Here is a 24910-nt window from a genome sequence, read left to right as displayed (position 1 = left end):
GCACTTTTGTTTTCTGTCTCTATGGAATACAGTGGGATGGCCAATAAATTTAAATAATTGAAGGGCAGTGATTTCACAAAATGAAAAATGTGTTCTTACAATATCCAGTGAAAGAGGAGAGGAAAGGAAATATGTGGTCAAATTAAAATATGGGGCAGGCAACTAGAAAAACAGTTGAATTTAAAAACACAACAGTACCTGGGTGGGGAAAAACTTAATTTCTGTGTAATGCAGAAGAGACACGTGGTCACTTTCGTAGTTTAAATATGCAGTTAAAAGCAGAATATAATTAAAACACAGTGTAAAGAAAATAAATCACAGTATACAAAACAGAAGAGGGCAATGAAACAATACAAAATACAAGAAAAGAAAAATAAATGAACCTCTCCCTCACAGCAAGCTGTGTTACAGAGTTTGAGTGAGCTTTTTCAGTAAAGCCTTGAAATGTTTTATTTTTACCCCTTAAATAGAAGGTTTAGGCCATCATTTGATCAAAATGCTGGAAAAGAAGTCTAAAATGTAGCCCTATCATTTAGAACCACCATGATTTCTGGGGGCGTAGCAGCCCCAGACGCCCAAGTATATTCACTTGTGAGCAGTTTGGAGTCTACCACAGAGTCCTTCACCTAGGGTGCTAGTTCACCTCATGCTGGCCCTGCATGTTCCCCCTGATCTGACTTTTCTGAGACCATTTCAGATTAGTAAGGGAAAATACATCTGTGGAAGTGCAGAACACAAAAACACACATACAGATGGTTTCATTTCAAGCTTTTACTGAAAACTGAAGCTGGTCACATGACTACCTCTCCAGACAACTTGTATTCTTAAAGCTGCAATACTTGCGCATCAAGTATGTGACAAGATGGGCTCATTCAGTGGTGAGTTCCAGATTCCGGACTGTAGTGCTTCATCCCTGCTTTCTGGGCTGTAGTTAATGATCTTGTTTTAAAGTTCAGGCAGTCTATTTTCTGTTCATGAGGTCACTGTGTACACATCACTCTTAAGTCTTTCTCTTCTTATCTAAAAAATTAAACCAAAAGTCTACTGTTAAAATGTTCACTTTTTACTGCCATCAACTTCGGTGCCAGCTAGCAGATCTAAACCAGTAAGTCTAACTGTATAAACCAAGCATCCATACTACAGCATGCTTGGCATTTCTTATTTAGTCAGATGAAATTTTGGATTTTACTGCTGACATATCATTTCAGAATTGTTAAATGTTTATCTAAGAATTGTTGCATATTTGTCTGCTTTAACTATCCCCTGTCCCATATCTCATTTTTTATCTTTGCATTATAATCAGTAACTAACAGGGTCCTGGCTTGAGTTTTTTCAGGAAAAACTGTAGTCTGTTATCACCCCACCCACTCAGTTACAAAACGAAATGTATCTTTATTGTTCCTTATGTAATGGATCTAATAGTTATACACAAACAATTTAGTTTTCTGCCACATTTGACCTTCATTTTCATAAAGGGTTACCATGCATACTTTTGTAAATTGTGGTTCATCCATATCCCATGTATCTGGGTACTGTGAGATGCCATTAATAGCTACCTGTAGCTTTGGAACACACTAACACCTGCAACATTAATATTATTAGTACGTACCATTATTTGTCAGAGTTCGCTCATTTCATTGCTATGCTCCCATCACTGAGCTACATTCCCTGCATGAGCCTGAAGTATTTGTAGGATGTTGTCTCTCTAGCTCTGTCTTTCCCATTTACACACCATGTGGTACATCGGACAACGAACACCTTTCAGCACTCATTGTTTCTATAGCAGTTATGAGTTTAATGGACTCAGGCTGCTATCCCAAGGCCCAACACTCCTAAGAAGATGCACCACACACACACTCACACCTAGGGCCAGTTTAGAGTGTCCATTCCACCTACTGCATGTCTTTGTAATGAGGTAGGAAACTGGAGCACCCAAAGAAAACCCACACAAATGCAGGGAGGACATGCAGACTCCACACAGAAGGCACCCCAGCCAAGAATTGAACTGGAGAACCTCTTGCTGTGAGGTGACAATGATAACTGCTACTCCACTGCCCCACCCTATTTATAGGATGTTAGTTGTTGGCAATTCTTTTTTCCCCATTTCTCTGGCAGCTGTTAATGAGCTACATCGTGTGATACAGGGTTCGATTCTCCTCAGCCTTTCTTTGACTACTCTATGACCTTGAGCAATTCATTTAACCAGACAGTGCTTTGGGGAAATTGGGGAAATTGGACTAGACTCCTCATTGCTCTTCTGGATTGCATATCTAGCAACTAGCCATAAATTTATAAGCTGAAAAGCTGCCTGCACTACCTCAAACCATCTTGTAAAATGATTTCAATGAACAGAATAAACACACACTACATAGGATCATAGGAGGTTACTAGGCAAATGGCCCTGGGGCCCTTACAAGCCTAGCAAAGAGTGTATACCCTAAAAGAAACCTCAGTCAGCACCTGTCGCCCCTGGCAATGAGAGACACAGGTAGAACCTCTGGGACAAATTTGTGGTTACCCATCCACTCATCAAGGTTGCACTTGAAGAGGGTCAGTGCTCTGCTTGACATGTATGGGGAGTCTATTCCAGAGATGGGGCAGCCTCTGGGAGTCAAACCTGTCTCTCCCGCAGGTTTTGTTGATGTCTTATATTAGATTTAGGCCTTTTGAGTGGGTGGTGCGCGTAGAGTTAGACTTACGGATATGGAGCATCTCTAGGAGGGCAGGGTCTGAGATTGCCTTATAGGCAAGACACAGATCACCCCTGAGCAATCTGTATGATACTGAGTAGAGTTATAGTGATTTGAGCCTGTCCACACAGCACAGGTGTTGGAGGCCATGGATTCTCTTTGTGAGGTATTTCAGTGGCCTTTCCAGTTGGTGCAGATGTTTGGAGAGGTACATCACAAACAGGGCATTATACTCAATTATTGGTCTAATGAGAGAGGAGTATAAAGAGGCAATAACCTCCTTTTTTCTGGATGCAATCCCTTTACATATGAGATGAACCAAGCAAAAGGCTTTCCTGACCATTGCTGCTACATAATGGTCGAATGTGAGGTTGTTATCAACCTGCTCTTACCACAGGTTGTGTGCTTAGGGGGTTGCCGTCATTGTGGTAATCAGTAGGGGCCGTGTCTTTGCCAAATGGTATGATGATACATTTTTTTGCATTTAGCTTGAGGCCATGACTTTGGCACCAGACATTAGTTGCTGTGACACCCTTTTGCAGTATGCTAACATCATTTGGGAGTCAATGACAGCACCCAACTTACAGTCATCCGCAAACTTGGTCAGCCACAGGCCTTTTGTCTTTGCCTGGACCTCTAAGAAATAGATGCCAAACAGTAAGGGACCCAGGACAAATCCCTGGGGAACTCCACTAGTGGCAGGTCTGCTATCAGAGATGGAGGTGCCTATTTTGACTTTGAGGGTCCTGTCAGTGAGCCAGTTGGCCACCCACCTGATGAGATAGAGATTCATTCCAAGTTGTGTTAGCTTTTCAATGATGCCCAAGTTGGGGATTGTGTCAAAGGCCTTGGTCAAATCAAGGTAAGCTGTATGCACTGACTTTCCCTCATCCAGAGACTTGGTGCCAATATCATAGAAGTCAGCCAGGTTCAACAGGCAAGATCTGCCCTTGATGAATCTGAACTGGGTGGGGTCAAGTGCTTGGAGATTGCCTATGCCCTTGTTTATGAGATCCATAATAATACGCTCCATGGCTTTACAGATCAGACTTAATGGAGCGATAGTTTCCAGGGTCAGCAGTGGCACCACCTTTGTCCAAGGGGATAACAATGACAGTTCTACACTCTGCTGGAATGAAGCCTGTACTTAGGCTGTGGTTAAATAGGATGCTCAATTGTGAAGCTAGTTCTTGCTGGAGATGGTGCAGAATACATCCTGAGATATTATTAGGTCCCATGGAAGCTGTGTTCTTTGTCTTGGATAGGGCCTGTGACACTTGTTCTATGGAGATGTGAGGTGCAGGACAAGTATCAGGGATGTCAAAAGGGCCTTTGGGGGGGACAGGGGGGGGTGAAGTTTGCGCTGAACCTATCTGCTAGCAGGTTGGCTAAGTCAACAGAATCAGTGTAAGTGATACTGTTAAGTACTGATTCGGAACAAACCTGGGCTATAATGGACAGAATAACCGATTATACTCTTTAACATAGTTTTTACCCTTGGTATAAACCCATTCTATTTATAACCCACCTCTGCTTCTATTCTCTCATACCTATTTTTACTTAGGTTCATAGTTAGTTTCTAGGCTATTGGCCCTAGGGCCTACATAAGCCTAGCCAAATGTACCCTAGCTTTCGTCACCCAAGAAAATTATCTTCCTGTGCCACTGTCGAGCAGAGCCACAGAAGTGATCCGCGGGGTGAATTTCCTATCTTCCACCCAATCATCAAGATTTTTCTTGAACAGTGCTAATGAGGAGCTTTGTTTGATATAGATAGGTAGTTTGTTCCAGAGTATGGGAAGTCTCTGGGACAGGAATCTATCCCTCCAGCATGTTCTGTTTATTGTGGTGATGAGGTTTAGGTCCCTAGAGCATGTAGCTCATAGGGATTGGGATTTCTTTAAGTGGAGCATGTCTAAAAGCTCTGGGTTTGACATAGCTTTGTGTGATTGTGAACAACTTAGATTGTTTCACCCTTCCTGTCTCTATATCTCTAATCTGATGAATCTATCACTCATGACAATTATCCATCTAGGTTATACCTCTAAATACAGCCATGCTACATATTGCAAATAGCTTGAAACAGGATCTGTGCTTAATTGTCAAACTGACTAACCACTGAATGGCACATCATCGAAATCTAATTAGTGAATGTCCATCCATCAAATGAGCACTTCATCAAACCTGTGAGATAGGGAAAGTAACTAGTTGGCTAAGACTTCCCTGTCTCAATTTTCCCCACTGTAGTGTGACTCGGAGTTGGTGTATATAGTTGGGGGGGGGTGTGTGGGGGTGAAGCCCCCCACATGGATGGGTTCTAAATACTACCAATAGTGAGACAGGGAAGAGTTGGCCAGCTAGTTATTTTCCCCATCTCACAGGTTTTATGAAGTGCTCGTTCGATGGACGGACATTCAACAATTAGATTTCGATGATGTGCCATTCGATGGTTAGCCTGTTGGACGATTAACCATAGAGCCCTTAAAACATGACTGTAACATTGATCTGTTTGTCAAAGACTCTTACTAACTTCAGATAACTTACACAAATTGTGATGTTTAAATGCTTGCATACTTGGTTTGCTGTATACACTTTTGGTTGTAGAATCCAGGCAGAGCCTGAAAATTGTCCAATGGGATCAGTCTTCTACCCCAGACAACAAATATAAAAAATAAATAAATAAAATAAATAAAAACTCTTTGTGGCATCATTGGTCTTGAATATTTGCTTGTTTTTTTTGTAAGGTGGAGAAACAAACAGTAAATTCAAATAGAAAATGAAGTCTCCAAGTCCAGGATGGTAATCATGTTTTCTTCTTCATTGTGAAATCTGCAAGTCTCTTCCTTGACCAGCCGTAATGCAAGTAACAAAGTAAGTGTTTGCATACTGTACTCTGCAAATCTGCTTGTTGCCAAAAAGCCTATTGATCTCACCTTACTAGGGCACATATGCTCTGTACTTCTGCAAACATGGCCTTGACAGTACAAAGTTAATACAATATTTGGTGACAAACCTCACAACTGTCCAAGATTTTGCAGAATATCTCTGATTTTTCCTCATACATATGACTTATTCATCATAAAATGTGGGTTACAGTCAGTCATTATTTATTTTATTGACATTAGATTACTAGAAAGTCCAACTAGGTAGGTACCAATTTTCAACACAGACCTAGAGAGAAAAGTTCAGATGTATTATAAGAACGTGTTAAGAAAAATAATTTTACAATCTTCAAAAATGATACAAAAATATCTACAATTTAAGTTATTATACCAAATGTGAAAATATCGGTTAAGAATATATACAACTTATATGACAATGATTTACTATTTAGATACATTTTAGCCAATTTAGAGAAATTAAAGCTAAGTTAGTATAATGCAAACAGGAAATGCAATATGAAGTGAGAGAAAAAACACGGCTATGGCATATTTAGATAGAGAGTCAAGGGAGAGAAACCGATCAAATTAAGGAGGTGAGTGAAGAAGGGAGAGTAAGGAGGTATAAGATATGAAAAGGTACTCGTTCATATTTAGGGATATAGTTTATCCTGGTTTTGAGCAAGAACAGAGCCCGATTTTGGCTAGGAAGTCTTTCAGAATTATTTTTAAAGATGGGAGGGAGGGTATTGACTTGATGGATGCAGGTAAAGAGATCCAGCCCTTAGCAACATGATAAGAATACAGACCATGCCCAGCAGATGTGATGGGTTTGCTGACAGAGAGGAGTTTTCGGTCATTGAATCGTAATGACCAAGTGAGAACATCACTGTGTAGAATGGTATATAGTGCTGGACAAGCAGATGGATGCTAGATAATTTTAAAGATTGTAAGTAGCTGTCTATATGTTAGCTTATGGGGTAATTTTAATCAATCTAGGCTTTTCAGTGCTATACAGTGATGGGATCTAAAAGGGGTATTTTCTGCAAATGTATCCACTTTATTATAGCATTGTTCAAATTTTACATTTTGCGATGCTTGGAGGTTCGTAAAGATGGGAGCACCATAAAGATGTAGGGGGAGGAGGTAACTACTGGCCAGTGTAGTTTTAGTTATGCTGGTGAAAATGTTTTTGGCTCTGTAAAGCATTCCTTTTTGGTGAGTTTTTAATACAATTTTTTATATATAGGTCATATTTAAGATTATAATCCACTATCATCCCAATAAGTTGATTTGAAAAGTGACTTTAATGGATTTATTATTAAGAAAGAGATTTGTAACATTTGTTTTCTTCATAAGATGATTGGGGGGGTGGTTTGTTTTTTTGAGTTGAGCATGAGTGGTGAGTTACAAAGCCATGTTTTAGCAGCTGTTAAGTATTCCTGAATAAGTTTGGAGATGTGCCAGGTTGTCTGATGTGCATAAGTGTGGAGTCATCTGCATGTTGCATTAGGGAGGCCTGTTGTGTGGATGTGTAGAGGGTGTTGGTGAGAATGTTAAAGAGGATGGTGCCAGGGACAGACCATTGTGGTACGTTGCTGGTGACTGGAAGGTATGGACAGAGTGGAGTGATATTTACTCACTTATACCTATTGGACAGGTAGCTTTTGAACCATAGAAGGTTGGGCTGAGATGGACCTAGTGAGGACATTTGAAGTTGATGTTTGCTGTGACAAACTGTGTCAAAGGCTTTAGATAAGTGTGAAATAAGGAAGTATGCCATTATCTCTAACTTTATTGACAGTATCTATAAAGATTAAAAGATTAGTACGATGGGAGGGATGGATGCCATGTTGTGTGAGAGATAAGCGTTCTTCCTGAAGAAGATAGTTTAGCTATTGTTTCTGAATACATCTTCAAGTATTTTGAAAAAGGGGGATAAGATTGCTCTGGGTCTAAAGTTATTAATGTCTCTTGAATTTCCTCCTTTGTGCAGAGGGATAATCTGCGATTTTTCCTAGAGAGAGGGACATGGGATTTCTGGACTGACCTACTTGTAAGGACTGAGACAGGATAGGCAATGCTATTGGCTGCTGTTTAAAGGTACTTGCTTGGAAGGTCGTCAGGTGAAGCAGAGCCTGGTTTGACTTTAATATGTTGGGGTATTACTGCGTTTTGTTTTTTGGAGAGTATTTTTCCCCCTAATTTTATTTTCATTTGAGTTGAAATGGAATTAATTAGCCTATATTTGGAGTAAAGGTGAGAGGGGCGTCATTAAATAGAAGGTGAGAGGGGCATCATTAAATAGGTTTGGTATGACATGTGGAGAGTATTGCGAGGAAGTACAGATCGGTGGCTGGGACAGACTTGGAGTAAAGGTGAGAGGGGCGTCATTAAATAGGTTTGGTATGACATGTGGAGAGTATTGCGAGGAAGTACAGATCGGTGGCTGGGACAGACTTGGAGTACATTAAATAGGTTTGGTATGACATGTGTACAGATCGGTGGCTGGGACAGACTTGGAGTAAAGGTGAATTAAATAGGTTTGGTATGACATGTGGAGAGTATTGCGAGGAAGTACAGATCGGTGGCTGGGACAGACTTGGAGAGATATTTGGAGCTATTATTGACTCGTGGTAAGATAAGAACTTGCTCAGTAGGAGTAAACCAAATAGGGGATAAGGTGAAGAGTTGCATGATTAAGTAAAGGGATGTGTATCTTATTAATGGTAAGTAGTGATGAGTAGGAATCAAGAAAGAAGCAAGACGTTGCAGGGCTGTATGATATTTAGTTGCGGAGTCTGAAAGCTGGATGAAGGTAGGTAGAAAGTAAGTATTTCTATGAAGGTCAAGAGTTAGGTTGTCCTGATATCTTTGCTCATGTTTTTGAAATGTAAGAACTAGAGACATTTGGAAGGCTGGAGTTGATGATATAGTTAAGACAGGAAATAGGGTTTGTTTGGGGAAAGTAGAGGCTGAAATGTAGAATAATAATTAGGTATCGTTGGGGGGGGTCTAAGTATGAATGGATAAAGTGCAAAGAAATGTGGGAAGGGGTAAGGTTGTTGGGAATGATGCTAAATGCTAGATGGAATTTGGGAAATAGGAAACAGAAAAAAAGAGTGTTTGTATGATAATAATAAAGTTGTTTGGAGAGGGTAAGGATATGGGTGCCACAGATGAAATGTGTATGTGGGAAGTAAAATGGTAAAATAAGAGGGGGTGTAAATTAGGGATAGTTAATACCAGACATTAGAGTTTTATAGTTCTTGCTGTTTGAGAAGTATATGTTGATGTTCTATTAACTTTTTAAGTGAATTAGAGTAGCATTTAAAAATGTCCCTGATTGTGTGCCTTTTTCCATCCATTATGTTTGGCTTTGCCCAGAATTTTTGGGCAAAGAAACTGAGAATTACAAAGAAAGAAAAACACAAAATAGCTTTATAAAGAATAGACACTTATTTTATTATACACTGACTAAGTGCTTTGTCTTTCAATGCATCAAAGACTTTGTCAGAATAACATAAATGCAGCACCATTATTTATAAAACATATGACTAAAACTGACAATTAAAATCAGTGCATCAATCTTCCTGACTTCAACATACATTTATAATTAGCAACCTCGTTTAACCCTGGCTTTACGCAGGCATTTAATAAAATCTGCCATCTTAATTCCTTTACTTCTCGAAAGGTTTCTGCATCACCTCCTCTAAAACCCAGCTCTTGTCTAAGACAAAAAGGGAACTTTTTAAAATGTATACTTTATGTTTTTTGTTTTCTAAAGCATTATTATTATCAAAAGATTTCATTGCATAAACATGCCCATAAATTCTATTTTTGAGCATTGTAGTTGTCTTCCAGACAAAGAAAACATTCACACACAGAACACTGTGGAAAACAGACAACATTTTTTGAATTTCAGTTGAATAACCTAGAGTGGCAAAAGATCTATTTACAGAATATACTGAAATAGAAGGACCATCTAAACTATACCTGCAATAAGTACAACTATAATATTTGCTTTTTTTCTATTATTTGCTGCTTGAGAGGCAGGTGTGGGGATAATGTACACCTATGACAAATCAAATGTCTGAATTTCAACAAATCACAAGCAACATGACTAATGAATATCTTTAAGTGCTTTCTGGGTTCTCAAAAACTATTTAGGCAAAGTAGAACTTAAAACAACATTGAAATGATAAATGCAGTGTAACAATAACAGCACCTCATTACAACATTTCAGAACAGAAGCCGTAATGTTAATTAGTTGCACCCACATTCAAAGTTCGTGGTTACAGCAGTGAGACAACTTAAAAAAGGCAAAGTTCATGGTGTGTTTTGTGAAAAAAATCAGACTGTTTACGTAACACGTGAAAGTGTCACACAGACTGTGGGTATAGGTTCATAGGTTCATAGATAGGTATTAGGCTATCTGCCCAAGGGCATTTATAAGCCTAGCCAGAGTGTGTCGGCTTTCACCACCCCAATTATTAATTAACTGATCCTCTGTCAAGCAGAGCCAATGAAGTGATCCCAGGGGTGTATTTTCTGTTACCCATCCACACTCATCAAGGTTTCTCTTGAAGAGTATTAGTGTGGGGCTCTGCCTAATGTAGTTAGGAATTTTGTTCCAAAGCATGGGGAGTCTCTGTGACAAGAATCTCTCCCTCCAGCATATTCTATTTATTGTTGTGGCGAGGTTTGGCTCACTAGAGAACGTGGCTCGCAGTGACTTGGATTTCTTTAGGTGGAGCATGTCCATCAATTCTGAGTTGGACATGGCTTTGTAAGTCATGCAGAGATCACCTCTGAGTAAGTGATATGCCACTGAGTACAGCCAGAGTTTTTTCAGTTGGTCTGCATAGGACATATGGTTTGAGGCCAGTAATCCTCTTGGTGAAGTACTTTTGTGGTCTTTCCAGCTGGTGGAAGTGTCTTGTGAGGTACATCCCAAATGGGGCATTGTACTCTATGATGGGTCTGATGAGTGATGAGTAGAGGGGCATTATAACCTCTTTATTTCTAAATGCGAACCCTTTAGTAATTAGATGGGCTACATAGAAGGATTTCCTAACTACTTTGGCAATATGATTATCAAAGGAGAGATTACTATCTACCTGAGTCCCCAGATCTCTTATACTCTCTCTTCTGTATTAAGGGGGCTGCCACTTATGTGGTAATTCGTAGGTGTTTTGTTTTTCCCAAACAGTATGACTATGCATTTTTTGGCATTTAGCTTGAGGCCATGACTTTAACACCAGGTGTCCATCCCAGTAACTCCCTTTTGGAGGATGTCCGTGTCAGCTGGAGAGTCAATTATGGCTCCCAGTTTGCAGTCATTGGCGAACTAGGTTATCCATAGTCCTCCTGTGTTTGCCTTTACTTCTGAGAAGTATATGCTGAACAGTAGGGGTCCCAGGACCGAGCGTTGCGGGACACCACTTGTAACTGGTTTAGAGTCAGACCTGGAGTCCACTATTCTTACTGTGTGAGTTCTGTCTGTAAGCCAGTTGGCAACCCATCTCGTGATGTAGGGGTTTATGTTCAGGCTGGTGAGTTTTTCTGTAATACCCGAGTGGGGAATGGTGTCGAAAGCCTTGGCAAGGTCAAGGTAGGCTGTGTGAACAACCTTTCCCTCATCTATGGCCTTGGTGACTGTCTCAAAGAAGTCAACCAGGTTTAGTAGGCATGATCTGCCCTTAACAAAGCCGAACTGAGTCCGGTCAAGTGTTTGGAGGTTCCCAATGTCTTTGTTAATGAGTTACATGATGATGCGCTCCACAGCCTTGCAGACCAGGCTAGTCAGGCTTATGGGGTGATAATTACCAGGGTCAGTTGTGGCCCCTCCTTTGTGGAGTGGAATAACCGTTGCTGTGCACCATTCTATGGGCACATAGCCTGTGGAGAGGCTGAGGCTGAACAGCGTGTTTAGGTGGGGGGTTAGTTCATTCTGTAGTTCATGCATGATGCAGCCTGGGACACCATCTGGCCCCATTGACACTGTGTTTTTGGCTTTTGAAAGGGCTATTTTCACCTGTGCGTCTGTGATTTCTGGGACACTACCCTTTTCCGGTATGGTTGTGGGCCCTTTTGAGGGTGAGAGGGGGGTGAAGTTTGCACTGAATCTATCTACCAGGATGTTGGCACTATCAGTAGGTTCAGTATATTTTGTGCTATTTTGCACTAGTTCAGTGCATATCTGTGAGTTGCCACTTAGATTCTTAACATAGCTAAATAAGGCTTTGTGGTTATCTTTTGAATCCTTGGCTATTTTTCTTTCGAAGTTAGCCTTGGATGATTTTATGAGGGACCTTAGTTTCTTACTGATACTGATCAGGGATGTCTTTCCTTCTTGGGATTTGCTTTTTTTCTGAACTAGTTTCCTCATTCTATTGTATAGCCTGTTTATGGCAGGGGTCCACCAGACTGGTTTCCTTCTCTTAGAGGAGTGAGTCTTGGTTTTGCTAGGGATGGCACGATCCATGCATCCTTGTAGGTGCTCATAGAGTGCATTTGTAAAGGTTTCTGCATCTTGGGCAACATTATCCTTTAGCATGGGGGCTGTGAAACTTACCGCCTCTGTCTTAAGTAAGGTGAAGTTTGCTTTAGAAAAGGTTTTTACTGTGGTTTCCTTAGTTGGGGGTGGTGGTGGGGTGTGGCCATCCAGAGTGATTAGTTTATGGCCTGATCTAACCAGTGACGGGTTGACCTCTGGTGTGGAATACCTGTCGCCCATGTTTGTGATGACCAGGTCCAATATGTTTTCACCTCTGGTAGGGGAGTTTACCAGCTGATCCAGAGCATTTGAGTTGATGAATTCCAGGAAGCACTGGGCCTGGGAGTTTGTACTCGAGTATGTTTAAGATGTGTATAACAAACAGAAATGTTTATACTTTAATTGGTATAATACTGGTTGGCTTTGTTTGGCTAAATACATCATATCACACTGACTGAAACATCTACCAAATATTATTTGACAAATTCATTACAAAATCAAATTAAACAAGAAGTAAACAGTATTTTACTAAAACACAGGAGTGGAGTTTCATTACCAGAGTTATATAACCCCTTCATTACTTCTGGCCTATCTACTGTACACTCTCCAACCTTTCCTCCTTTGCCGATTACCCACACACCCCAATCTTATATAATTTATACACTTCTCATGTTTCCAAGTGCTTTTATTTTTATCATGTCAGTCCTGAAACACTGTTTGTTTTTGCAGGGGACAAGCTCTCCTATGCCTCCCACACCCCTTGTAGAACTCCTAGATCTCACACAAAAAGCAGCAGGCTAAACCAACATTAAGAGAACAATCACTCTTATTTACAACAGTAAAAGGCATTCACTCATATGAACACTTGCTCTTTTGACATGTCATCAAATTTATATATCCATTTACACACATACACACACACATATATATATATATATATATATATATATATGTGTGTGTGTGTGTGTGTGTGTGTGTGTGTGTGTGTGTGTGTGTGCAGAACCACAAAACACAGTATTTTCACATAAATACAACTGGCAGTGTAAGAAACATCCTAACATTCCGAAACAATCTTGTTTAATGACATCTAAATTGCACAGTCAAATTTCCCCGACTGAAAACAACTATTGAAGCAAAAACTGTGTAGCATAAAAATCATAATAAGACAAAGGTTTGAAGACCGACCCCAAACAAAAAAGCCACACTGTATGGTATGTTCAGAAATTATTACTTCAGATCTTGCAAATAGCGTGAAGCCTCTAAATATTAATATGAGAGATCTGCTGTGATTACATTTGAAGTATGTGTAAAAGCAGCCCCAATTTAGGAGCCGTAAGGCCTAGTCCCCAGTGCAATTTGATTGCAAAGCCAAACTTAGAAAAACTGCTGCTGCTGTTGCTAGCATAGCTTCTGGAAGAAACTCTGTATTTCATGTGATCGCACACAACAAGGCAAGATGCAACTAATAGAGCAAAATTAAAGTATTTTGTTTGTCAATATATTTTATCAATTATTTTTATTTTTACAAAATACTTGAGCTGAAATGCAGCACCAAGTTAAACAGTCATTTTTTTTGTAAGAGCCTTGCTTCTTTCGTCAGCTCTCCTCTCGTCAGGGCGTTAGAAATTATTTTTGGTTATAATGCTGCAGAGGTAGCAGGGAGAACCAAAATCGGTTTGTTTCCATGACAACTGAGCAGACAAAATATGGGATGAAGTGGCATGTACTCCAGGACATAGGATTTCAACTTAAATTCCTAAATGCCTGAGATACAAATAGTGAATTTACTGGAACTATTCATTTATAGAAACAATGAGGCATTGTCCCCTAGTTTGCAAAAAACACATTGCAAATAAAGGGAAAAATGCAGCCTGCTTGCAAACATCAATAGAGAATTCATCAAATGCTCCAAATGAGTAAATATAAATGTCTCATACTGAAAAGTTTGGTACTTACGTATTATCGCAACCAGATTTTCGCGGTTGCGAAACTCACATGCTGCAATGAAAACCGGTGCAGGAAACACCAAAGGGTGTTATTTTAACTCTTTACTGATGAGAAATCAGTTTGGCTTACATTCGGGAAGAGAAATAACCCTGCAAGCCATCTTCCTGTTTTGCGTGCATTACACACGCTTGCTTCAATTGGCAGGGAGGAAGGAATGCTGAAGAAAAACACAGACATATAAAATTGATTCAAAGTATTAGTGTAATTCCTTGGGACTGCCCAGAAAACTTTACATTACAAATTGCTCCTGTTTATAAAAGTAATGTAAAGTTTTAGGGCAGTCCGGAGGAATTAGAATAACATTTTGAATTATAATTAGGTCTGCCCTATCATCATGCATAGTTGGTATTTCTTCATGACAAGGATATCAGAAATTGCCTGTTCGGCTGTTTAGGGAAACACTTCCATTCAAGTTTTCATGCAGCATCTTCCCCAACAATCCAAATCCTACAGTGGGTGCAAATACACCGGTGAGAGGAACAGCATCTGAGTTTGTATTTAAATTCACCATCCAAAGTGGGGCATTACACACTCTTACATACTCATATTACACACACACTTAAGAACCCAACCGGCAGGACAATGGCAGGGATTACAACTCAAGTGTGCGTCTGCAATGCACACAAGACAGGGACAGGGTTTCTCAAATTGTCCCTTTTCCTAAAAGTAATGTAAAGTTTTTGGGCAGTTGGAAGGAAGTACAATAACAGAAGTGTTTTATGCACTCAATTCTGTCGAGGTATGTAAATCTCGCAACCGCGAAAATCTGGTTGCGATAATACGTAAGTACCAAAAATTTTTTACCAGCAAAGAAAAAAATGTTGGAATGAGGTTTCTTTAAGAAACATATGCTTTTGCTGTTAAGAAGTTGTAACATTCTAGGTAGTATATTTTCAAACACCATTTACAACACAGATGAGTACTTTTCAGTCTTGTGTTGATATACTTATGATGCATTTTTTACTATATCGCACTATTAACATAATCACTGCAGCCTAGCGATGTTTGAAAGGCAAAATGAGGGCATAAGACTGCATGAGCCTTATTGGAGCACCATTCTTAAAGCAGTCAAACCACGAAATTAAAAGGAGAATACACAGGTGAGTCAGGAAATGTAAATTCTACAATTAGGTCTTATGTCATTCACATGAGCATTCCTTATAGAACTGTACAGCCTTCGAGTTTTAACCAGGCTAACACTTCCTGTCTGTAATCTGTCATACTGATCAATGCTCATACGTTCATAGGTTGGTACTAGGCTATCGGGCCTAGGGCCTATACAAACCTAGCCATAACAATTCCCTGGCTATTTCTTCCCACAATATTTACTTCCTTGGTCCCCTGTCTAGCAGGGCGAGTGACGTGATCCCCGGGGTGAATTTCCTATCTCCCATCCAGTTGTCAAGGTTCCTTTTGAAGAGGGCCAAAGAGGCACTCTGCTTGACATGTATGGGCAGTCTATTCCAGAGTCTGTGGAGTCTCTGGGTCAGGAACCTATCCCTCCAGCATGTTTTGCTCATTGTGATGACACGGTTTAGATCCCTGGAGTGTGTGGCTCTGAGGGATTGGGATTTCTTTAAATGTAGCATGTCCAACAGCTCTGGGTTTGACATGGCCTTGTATGTTAAGCAGAGATCACCTCTGAGTAGACGATATGCGACAGAGTATAACTGGAGTTTTTTTAGACAGTCAGCATAGGCCATCTGCTTTAGGCCTGTGATTCTTTTAGTGAGGTATTTCTGTGGCCTTTCCAGTTGTTGCAGATGTCTTGAGAGGTACATACCAAATGTGGCATTGTATTCTATAATGGGTCTAATGAGGGATGAGTACAGTGGGACAATGACCTCCTTTTTTCTGGATGAAAAGCCCTTAGTGATGAGGTGTGCCACATAGAAGGATTTCCTGACTGTTGTGGCGATGTGGTTATTGAAAGTGAGACCACTGTCCACCTTTGTCCCTAAGTCTTTGTCCCTAAGAGAATTCTACTGCCGATATCCAAGCTTCCACATTTCGCTCAGAGGTGGGCGAAATACGCAAGCTCTCCGGTCAACTCAGTGAACTCATAGACATACTTGTTCCCTTAGGGAAGGGGCTACAAAGAATGCTTTTGCAACCCGCTTCTTCATGTACTATTGACGGCCAAGAAGGGTTGGTGCACCTGGCTCATGGACCAGGAAGTTCAACTACATCAGCGGTTACCGGAAGTTCCTCCAATACCGCTGATTTCAACAAAACGCCTAGAGTTTTACAAACGCAAGCCGAAACGGACCCGGGAGTGCAGAGAGAAGCAGATATCTCAAATATGCCTATTTCTTCTTTCCAGGAATGGTACAAGGACATTCCAGCATTAAATACATCGCGGAGTTCGCATATAGCGAATGTCAGGACCTCAACATTTCAGGACTCCATGAAAGGACTAGAATCCAGCCTTTATAGGTACCGTAGACTGCATTTGGATAACAAGTATTTAAAAGAATGTTTGAACAAACGTATGGTACCTAAGGGGCTTAGGGTCCATAAATACCCTAATAATGTGGTTAAAGATACAGAATTTTATCATGAGTTAGTTACTGCATTTGATACCTGTGGGTTGGCCATTGTTGAGGCCATTATTAAAAACAATGAAAAGGAAATCAACCTGCTTGACAGGGAGATTTTTAAATACAATGAAGCAGTCACTACAGATCTCTTATTTCAAGTAAGAGAAAGTAAAAACCAGTATTACCAACTAAGACAGGACATAGACAGTAAATGTGACATTATTATTAAGAGGAAATGTAGAAAGTTGCAAAGGGATATGAAAGAATATAGTGAAGGTAATCAATATCCAGTGCCACCTGCTTCTCAACCCCACTATTTCAATCATCAAAGAACAGTCTCCTTTTCCGAACAGTTACTTAATGAACCAGAACAGGGTTCGGACAGGGTAGATGAATGGGTAGTCGACCCATTACCAAGGAGGTCAGAAAGGATCCGTAATCAAAGGGGTACACCCCAGCCTTTTTTGGCTCCAAGTCCCCCTCACAGGGGGAATATGAGGAATCATACGGGCAGGCATTAGGGGACAATACACAGGGTACCTCAAGTGAGTTACCCTTACAAGGGGAACACGAGGTATCACACGAGCAGACATCAGGGAATACTATACAGGTACCCCTAGGTACAAATGTACTGTCCAACAATGCCACCCAGGAATCAACAGTTTCTCCTATCATTTGTAAGTTGGGCGGTTACTCCATATACAATTATAGTCATTTGGAGATTACGGAAACTTTTTTCCAACTTTTCACCAAGGGCCTGAAATATGTCCCCAGTAGTTACAGTAACACCACACAAGTCATTATTGACTTAAAACTCTTTATTAGGAAGCTTAATTTAGAAAATCTTATGGGCCAAACAGATTACATTAGGGACGACACCCCACATAGAAACAGTATTTTTAATCCACCATTGCATCCGCTATTGAAAAATTTGGAAATGAGAATTGAACAAAGAATACGGAGCCAGGGTAGATATAGGAAACGAGGGCCAAATTTAACTACACCTGAAAGACAGCTCTTGGAAACTTTAAGACAGGACCCTACTATTAGAGTCATGGAACCAGACAAGGGAGGGGGCATGATAGTAATGGACCAAGTATTATATGAAGGTAAGATGCACCAGATTCTTAATAACACCAGTAGATATACCATAGTGTCTATGAACGAGATCAATATAGGTCACAAGAAAATAGACCTTACTATCAGACAATTGCTAGAAGTAGGAGCGATAGATCAGGACACCTACACCTTTCTAAACAACATGGAACCTAAAATACCTTCCATGTTTGGTGTCCCCAAGGTACATAAAAATTTACTAGACCCCCCCCCTGCGGCCCATAGTAGCGGCCAAGGGTTCCAAGATATCTACCATATCCAAATTTTTGGATTATAAATTTAAGAAACTATGGCCCAAATCTACTCACCTTCTTAAAGATTCCTGGGAATTTTTAAAACAGATAACTTCAGAACTTTTGGTACCCAACCTTATATTTCTTACCATTGACGTGGTGGACCTGTTCTCAGTGATTCCACACGTAACAGGTCTAGATTGGTTGGATGAGGCTATTACAGCTAGCCCGAATGCAGAACCTCGGGATAACTTTTTGATAACAAGTTTAATGAAATTAGTGCTTTACAACAATTTCATTCACTTTGGCGGAGAGTATTACAAGCAAACTTCCGGTGTGGCCATGGGGGCCAACTGCGCTCCGACGTATGCAGACATCATACTTTCGATTTGGGAGAGTAAATTTGTGTTTAACAGTACCTTTAAACAACACTGGATAGCCTATTATAGGTTCCTGGACGATATTTGTATTTTTTGGACAGGGACCCATAAGGATATACAGGAGTTTATGGAATATTTAGCTTCCACAACTGACTTCCTTACTTTTACCCACCAAATATATGATGATAATGTAGATTATCTAGATGTTCTGCTTAGTAAGAAACCACCGACGGGATTTAAATCCAATGTATTTAGAAAGCCCACTTTTTCCAACAACTACATCCACTTCAACAGCTCGCACCCCTCACATCAGAAAAGAAGTATTGTGAAGGGGCAATACGTTAGAATATCACGTATGACGTCGGAGGATGAAGATTTCCTCATGGAATGCCACAAATTGATGTCCATGTTCCAGGAGAGGGGGTATCCAGGTTGGTTTATTAGTCCAATTCAGGAACAGGTTATTTCCGGTAGAAAAGATAAGTATGCCCCAGTGTTAGGGGTAGGTATCTCTCCACCGCGACAGGATAGGGATATAGATACTAAAGTATTTGAACATGCTTTTATCACACAGTACAGTAACAATTCTAATGACATTAGGAATATTATAGTACAGGAATGGGAAGCATTCAAGGCCTTTACTGACTTACCTAATTTACAAGGAAAAGAAATCAAAACTGTATTCAGTAGGGGCAGAAATATCAAGAGTTTGTTGGAGCAAGCCCCCTGTCAGATTAAAACATCACGTATACGTAAAGGGACATTTAAATGTGGTGCTTGCTCACAATGCCCTTACATTATACAGAAAGATCAAGTGACGATCACAGCTTTGAATAGGGTCATTAAGGCCAGGGAATATTCCAATTGTAATAGTCAAAGAGTAGTATATCTGGCAATCTGTACAGAATGCCCATCATACTATGTGGGCAAAACAGAGCGTACACTTAGACGCAGGATATATGAACATATGTACGATGTACAGAAAGCTAATATCAACAATGCTTTGTATAAACATACATTGACATGTCCCAACGCCAGATATAGATTTTTTGTACTGGAAAGTATAGAAAAGAACCCTAGGGGAGGATCATGGCAGGCCAGGTTAGAACAAAAGGAGACCTCTTGGCAAATTCTCTTGCAATCAAATAAAAAACCAGGGTTAAATGATTACATTTCGATTAAGCCTATATTAAAACTTAAGGCTATTACAGTATAAATATATTTTAACATTTAGAGGTTTTAACAGTGTTTTATAAAATTTTTAGTATTTTACAGTTGATTAATTGAGCCATATGTATGTGTTGTGTATTTGTATTTAGTATACAAGTTTTATATGGCAAAGTATTATTTTGGTACAGAATGCAGTTTAAGCTATATGGCTTTAATTTTTAATTGGAACAACATGTGACAAACTAAGGTGTATTTAAACTGATTTTTCAAGAGTTTCTATTGTCTGAAGAAGTTGCATTTTGCAACGAAAACGTGTTGTACCTGTTGGATTTACCTGCGTTAATAAAGAAAGCTTTATTCAGTACTTAGCCACTTGGTTCTTGGATATTCATTGGCTATTACCCTGAAGCTGTTTTTGGACATATTGGGTTTGGTGTTTTCCAGCTTTCCTCTTTTTGCTTGTTTTGTTACATAGAAGGATTTCCTGACTGTTGTGGCAATGTGGTTATCGAAGGTGAGACCATTGTCCACCTGTGTCCCTAAGTCTCTTATCACACTTTTGGTGTTTAGTGTACTGCCACCTATGTGGTAATTCACGGGTACATGTTTTTTCCCAAAGGGGATAACTGTACATTTCCTGGCATTGAGCTTGAGCCCATGGCTCTGGCACCAATCATCTGTTTCTATAAGGCCCTTTTTGTAGAATATCCACATCATTTGGGGATTCAATAATGGCTCCCAGTTTGCAGTCATCTGCAAACTTTGTTTGCCAGAGTCCTTTAGTGTTGGCCTGTACTTCAGAGAAGTAGATGCCAAACAAGAGCGGCCCCAGGACTGAACCCTGAGGTACTCTACTTGTCACTTGTCTGGAGCTGGATTTGGAGTTGGCTACTTTTACAGTGTGGGTTCTGTCAGTAAGCCAGTTGGCAACCCATCAAGTGATGTAGGGATTAATGCCCAGCGTAGTAAATTTATTTATGATTCCAAAATGGGGGATGGTGTCAAAGGCCTTGGCAAGGTCCAGATAGGCTGTGTGGATGGCCTTACCCTCATCCACAGCTCTGGAGACTGATTTGAAGAAGTCACTCAGGTTCAGGAGACAAGACTGGCCTTTCACAAACCCAAACTGGGTGGGGTCCAGTGTTTGAAGGTTGCCAATGATTTTGGTTATAAGTTCCATGATAATACGTTCCATGGCCTTGCAGATCAGGCTTGTCAGACTGATGGGCCGGTAGTTCCCAGGATCCAAGGTGGATCCCCCCTTGTGAAGTGGAATAACTGTAGCTGTGCGCAATGCAGTGGGCATGAAGCCTGAGGTGAGGCTATGATTAAACATGACACTTAGGTGATGTGCCCGTTCATTTTGTAGTTCATGTAGTACACAGCCATGTCATCTGGTCCCATGGATGCTGTACTCTTAGCTTTGGAGAGTGCAGTTTTTACCTGTGTGGCCGTTATTACTGGAATTTGGCAATCATTTGGTATTGAGATGGGCCCTTTAAGGGGTGAGAGGGGGTGAAGTTGGCATTGAATCAGTCTGCCAAGATACTGACAATATCCTTGGGATCAGTATATTTAATGCCATTCTGTTTTAGCTCAGAGCAGATCTGAGCATTGCCATTTAGATTCTTGACATAACTATAGAATGCCTTGTGGTTGTCTTTGGAATCTTTGACAATTTTATTTTCGTAACTAGCTTTGGAGGATTTTATGAGGGATCTCATCTTCTTACTGTGACTGGTAAGAGAGTTTTTTACATCCTGGGATTTTTCTTTCTTTTTTGTAAAGTTTGTTTATGGCAGGGGACCACCAGATTGGCTTCTTTTTTTGGAGGAGAGTGTCTTGGTTCTATTTGGTTCTATCTCCATCTGTAACCTGTCATACTGATTGATGTCCATCTGTAATTTATCATACTGATGGTTGTCCATCTGTAATTTGTCATACTGATTGTTGTCCATCTGTAATCTGTCACACTGATTGCTGTCTGTCTGTAATCTGGCATACTGATTGATGTCCATCTGTAATTTGTCATAATGATTGATGTCTATCTGTAACCTGTCATACTGATTGATGCCCATCTGTAACCTGTCATACTGACTGATGTCCATATGTAATCTGTCATATTGATTGATGTCCATCTGTAACCTGTCATACTGATTGTTGTCCATCTGTAATCTGTCATACTGATTGCTGTCCATCTGTAACTTGTCATGCTGATTGTTGTCCATCTGTAATTTGTCATACTGACTGCTGTTCATCTGTAACCTGTCATACTGATTGCTGTCTGTAATATGTCATACTGATTGCTGTCCATCTGTAATCTGTGATACTGTTTGTTGCCTGTGATACTGATTGTTGTCTATCTGTAACCTGTCATACTGATTGCTGTCCATCTGTAATCTGTCATACTGATTGTTGTCTATCTGTAATCTGCCATAATGATTGCTGTATGTGTATAATCTGTGGTATTGACTGCTGTCCATCTGTAATCTGCGATGCTGTTTACTGTCTGTGACACTGATTGACGTCCATCTGTAATCTGTCGTAATGATTGATGTATGTGTATAATCTGTGGTATTGACTGCTGTCCATCTGTAATGTGTAATACTGATTGCTGTCTGTAGTCTGTCATACCACTCACTGTCTGCCTGTAATCTGTGATGCTGATTGCTGTCCATCTGTAATCTGTGATACTGTTTGCTGCCTGCCTGTAATCTGTGATACTGATTGCTGTCCGTCTGTAATCTGTCATACAATTCACTGTCTGCCTGTAATATGTGATACTGATTGCTGTCCACCTGTAATCTGTGATACTGTTTGATGCCAGCTTGTAATCTGTGATACTGATTGCTGTCCATCTGTAATCTGTCATACAATTCACTGTCTGCCTGTAATCTGTGATGCTGATTGCTGTCCATCTGTAATCTGTGATACTGTTTGCTGCCTGCCTGTAATCTGTGATACTGATTGCTGTCCGTCTGTAATCTGTCATACAATTCACTGTCTGCCTGTAATATGTGATACTGATTGCTGTCCACCTGTAATCTGTGATACTGTTTGATGCCAGCTTGTAATCTGTGATACTGATTGCTGTCCATCTGTAATCTGTCATACAATTCACTGTCTGCCTGTAATCTGTGATATGGATTGCTGTCCACCTGTAATCTGTGATACTGTTTGATGCCATCTTGTAATCTGTGATACTGATTGCTGTCCGTCTGTAATCTGTCATACAATTTACTGTCTGCCTGTAATCTGTGATACTGATTGCTGTCCGTCTGTAATCTGTCATACAATTCACTGTCTGCCTGTAATCTGTGATACTGATTGCTGTCCGTCTGTAATCTGCCATACAATTCACTGTCTGCCTGTAATCTGTGATACTGATTGCTGTCTGTCTGTAATCTGTCATACAATTCACTGTCTGCCTGTAATCTGTGATACTGATTGCTGTCCGTCTGTAATCTGTCATACAATTCACTGTCTGCCTGTAATCTGTGATACGGATTGCTGTCCATCTGTAATCTGTGATACTGTTTGATGCCAGTTTGTAATCTGCAATACTGTTTGCTGTCTCCGAAATCACCACACAAAAAGCCATTATGCCCAAAACCTTGAAGACCAACACAAAAACAAAAGGACCAAGGCAGCAGTAGGACACAAGGGACTAATGGCAGCATCAGTAGTAAAAATCCAAATCGTTTAACACAGCAATGTCATAACATAACATAACATAACATAACATAACATAACATAACATAACATAACATAACATAACATAACATATGCCGAAGTGCTTAAGTACTGATGTATGAAACTATTAGCATTTGGATTACTGACGCTGCCTTTAATTCCTTCAGTCTTGTTGCTGCCTTGGACTTTTTTTGTATTGGTGTTCACTGTTTGCTGTCTGCCTATAATCTGTAACACTGATTGATGCCCATCTGTAATCTGTTATGCTGAAGCTTCTCATTGGCTTCACTCTTGAGATTATAGCTTTCACTCTGAAAATCTATTTAGTAGGAAAAAAATGGTTAATGAGACAAAAAAAATCCTGCATGTACATTACACTTCAGTTTTCCTTGAACATCCGCCCCGGGGTGTCAAACTAAACATCCTAGCCTGGGGTGTCAAACTAAACATCCTAGCCTGGGGTGTTAAATTAAACATCCTAGCCTGGGGTGTTAAACTAAACATCCTAGCCTGGGGTGTTAAACTGAACATCCTGGCCTGGGGTGTTAAACTAAACATCCTAGCCTGGTTTGTTAAACTGAACATCCTGGCCTGGGGTGTTAAACTGAACATCCTGGCCTGAGGTGTTAAACTAAACATCCTAGCCTGGTTTGTTAAACTGAACATCCTGGCCTGGGGTGTTAAACTAAACATCCTGGCCTGGGGTGTTAAACTAAACATCCTGGCCTGGGGTGTTAAACTAAACATCCTTGCCTGGGGTGTTAAACTGAACATCCTAGCCTGGGGTGTTAAAACAAACTTCCTGGCCTGGGGTGTTAAACTGAAATTCCTGGCCTGGGGTGTTAAAACAAACTTCCTGGCCTGGGGTGTTAAACTGAACTTCCTGGCCTGGGGTGTTAAACTAAACATCTTGGCCTGCTATGTTAAACTGAACATCCTAGCCTGGGGTGTTAAACTAAACATCCTGGCCCAGGGTGTTAAACTGAACATCCTGGCCTGGGGTGTAAAACTAAACATCCTAGCCTGGGGTGTTAAACTAAACATCCTGGCCTAGGGTGTTAAACTGAACATCCTAGCCCGGAGTGTTAAACTGAACATCCTGGCCTGGGGTGTTAAATTAAATATCCTGGCCTGGGGTGTTAAACTGAACATCCTAGCCTGGGGTGTTAAACTGAACATCCTGGCCTGGAGTGTTAAACTGAACATCTTGGCCTGGGGTGTTAACTGAACATCCTGGCCTGGGGTGTTACACTGAACATCCTGGCCTGAGGTGTTAAACTGGACATCATGGCCTGGGGTGTTAAACTGAACATCCTGTCCTGTGGTGTTAAACTGAACATCCTGGCCTGGGGTGTTAAAGTGAACATCCTTGCATGGGGTGTTATACTGAACATTCTGGCATGGGGTGTTGCTATGCTGAATCTTTGGTTTAACAATAAACAAGTTTTTTTCACAGTCAGGAGGTTATATTCAGCAATAGAACAGGGCGAGTTAAAACTTTTTAAATGTACCTTCACAAATTAGATGTCACAGTGAACCAAAGGAAAACACATGGTTTTAGGGCTTGGTCTCAAACACAACTAGCAAAGGTACAACATTATTATTTTGTTATGTATTGCATAGTTTTAGAAGTCTTCTAGGTTTTTCACTACTTCACTGGTGTAGGCAGGGTGCCTGCCTCTCTCTGCAAAAACAATTATTTTA

At 40.4% G+C, this 24910-nt stretch overlaps 1 long non-coding RNA gene across 1 annotated transcript; it reads right to left on the bottom strand.

Moving 5' to 3' along the window:
• Positions 1–756: 756 nt before the first annotated feature.
• On the bottom strand, positions 757–14206 carry LOC122803312. The gene is made up of 2 exons (XR_006365105.1): positions 14024–14206; positions 757–1020 (listed from the first exon to the last, which is right to left on the bottom strand). It is a non-coding gene; the product is annotated as an uncharacterized LOC122803312 (long non-coding RNA).
• Positions 14207–24910: the final 10704 nt, after the last annotated feature.

This window comes from Protopterus annectens, chromosome 5.part1 (genome assembly GCF_019279795.1).
Source record: "Protopterus annectens isolate FY-2018-M chromosome 5.part1, PAN1.0, whole genome shotgun sequence".
Taxonomy (NCBI): Eukaryota; Metazoa; Chordata; order Ceratodontiformes; family Protopteridae; genus Protopterus; species Protopterus annectens.
The sequence above is the reverse complement of the archived record's forward strand: the minus strand, read 5'-3'. Positions and strand labels throughout refer to the sequence as shown.